This window comes from Triticum aestivum, chromosome 2A (assembly GCF_018294505.1).
Source record: "Triticum aestivum cultivar Chinese Spring chromosome 2A, IWGSC CS RefSeq v2.1, whole genome shotgun sequence".
NCBI classification, from domain to species: domain Eukaryota; kingdom Viridiplantae; phylum Streptophyta; class Magnoliopsida; order Poales; family Poaceae; genus Triticum; species Triticum aestivum.
Genome location: NC_057797.1, coordinates 18002204 through 18004814, shown reverse-complemented (window position 1 = coordinate 18004814; position 2611 = coordinate 18002204).

Here is a 2611-nt window from a genome sequence, read left to right as displayed (position 1 = left end):
GATATAGCATTACATATATATACGTACATATCTACTCATACTATATACATATGCAACTCGATCCTTTCACACACACTCTGTCGTCCAACTCAGGTTGTGTCGTCATGTCTCGTGCCGGTCTCTCCTCTCGGGCTCTCAACTGAACATGAACGGCGTCCATGTCGACATCGAGATCTCGACCTCGTCTTGTGGGCTGTGGCAAGCGCACCAACCACTCGCCGAAAGTCAGCCGAGTGGTAGGTCGCCACTCCATCAGCGCCTCATCCTCGCGAAATAGTCTTTGTAGCATTGCTGCACCTCCATGTCCACCGCCCGGCGCCTGGCCACGACGTGGTACACAATCACGGAGACCACGACGACGGCGATCGCCGCCACGCACCCGAGCACGGCGTGCAGTATCATCAGCCATGATGACGATGACGACCTCCTCTGATCGTCCTGTTCACGCCGTGTCCTGTCACCGTCGTCGTCGGGGAGTCCGTCCACTGTCAGCTCCCAGTCATGGACGCCCAAGACGAGGTCCCGGACCGTGGAGGCGTAGAACCCCACCAGCGCGGCCTGGGCGGGCAGGCGGTCTGCGAGGTCGAGCGGCGCGTCGAGGAGGAGGGCGGCTGTGTCGTTGACGGGCGGGTCGCCGGCGGCCGTGTCGTGGGCGTAGACTGAGAGACGGTGCATGGCGGCGTCGTACGCGATCCGCACGGCGAGCCGGCTGGTGCCGGCGCCGGAGGACGAACGGTTGGGCGTGATGGTGACGTTCAGGCCGACGCCCGGCGGCGCCCGCGGCCCGTAAGAGCTCACTGAGCCGACCTCAACGGCGGCGATGCCGTTGGTGGCGTTCGGCACTGCAGCGGCGGCGACGGGCAGGGCCGTGTCGTTCGTACCGCCGCGGGGCCCGTGCTTCTCGTTCCTGACGTTGAGCGGGGGGAAGCTGTCGAGGAGCACCACGAACGAGACGGCGTAAGAGCCGCCGCCGTTGTGATGAAGGACGCCTCCTCGCGGACGCCGTCAGCGTCGGCGGCGACGCGCCAGAGCGCGAGAGGAGCACGAAGCCCTCGGTCTGGTTGAACTCCGGGAAGAGTTGCGCGTCGAAGAGGAACGTGGCCGGCGACAGCTTGGACGAGTTTGTGGCCACCACGACGCCGTCGGTGATGGACATGCCGTCGAACACCGGGAAGCTGTGGTAGCTGTGGCCGGAGAACGACGACGCCACACCGGCCGAGAGCTGTGCAAGCACAAGCAGAAGCAGAAGCAAGGGGGCTTGGGTGGAGCGCGGCGCCATGCATGCATGCATCCACGTACGTCGTCGATGCTCTAACAATAGGTGCACACGCGGCCGCCATGGATTATATAGCCTACCATGTGGTCCATGTGTCGTAGTGTCAACGCGCGGGTGCGTTAGGCCGTACGTCAACGGCGCGAACACAGCTGTACGATTTACCGTGGGCTCGTGGCCTATTTGCCTCTATTTTTCATGATACTCTATCGGTTTCATAATGTAGTGGGTCAAACACAGTAGGCGAGTAGTACAAAAGATGATGTGCCCTGGCTCAGGCAAATTTGATAAATTTGACCTATGGCGAAATCAAATCACAGAATGAACTGTTCGTGAAACTATTTCACGCGGCTGACCTTTTTGTGTGACGCCCGCCACGAAGGCGCCACACTACACTGTGCAACGCCTCACATATAAGCGTTACACGGCCAGCGTCATATCCGTGTAATCCGAAAATTACTAAATCAGTGTGCAGCGCCTGAGAGCTATGCGCCACACTATACAGTGTAGCGCCTAGCTCCTAGGCGTTGCACTAGTGCATCGCCTAGCTCCCAGGCGTTGCACTAGTGCAGCGCCTGAGAGCTAGGCGCCACGGGTCAGCTGCGTGAAATAGTTTAACGGACAGTTCATTCTGTGATTTGATTTCGTCTATAGGTCAAATTTGTTAAATTTGCCCCTGGCTCAGGTAGTGACGTGCACCTGATACTGATAGTATGTATAGATGGTAGTGAGACGCAACAAGTGACGATTGAGAGAGCATATTCATCGATCCAGAACAAACATAGTGCCTACTGTACTGCAAAAGGTGCTGTGCCCTGGCTCAGGTGTGTCACGCACGGTCACGCCTGAATGATCAATGCTGCGCAGAGTCGGCTGAATCTTGTAAAGGATGCATCGTGGAATCGACTGGACACCATGCATTGGCACCGGCAGTACTCCCGGCCGGCCAACCAATCCGGCCATGACACGACCTACAACTAGCAAGCAAATAAGGCAAATTTGACCTATTTGACCTATAGATGAAATCAAATCATAAAATGAACTGTCCGGTAAATTATTTCACGCCGCTGACCCGTGGCGCCTAGCTCCCAGGCGCTGCACTAGTGCAACGCCGGCGAGCTAGGCGCTGCACTAGTGCAGCGCCTAGCCGGCGAGCTAGGCGCTGCACTAGTGCAACGCCCGGGAGCTAGGCGCTGCACTAGTGCAACACCTAGGAGCCAGGCGCTACACTGTATAGTGTGGCGCCTAGCTCTCAGGCGCTGCACACTGATTTACTAATTTTCGGAGTACACAGGTACGACGCTGGCCGTGTAGCGCCTATCTGCGAGGCCTTGCACA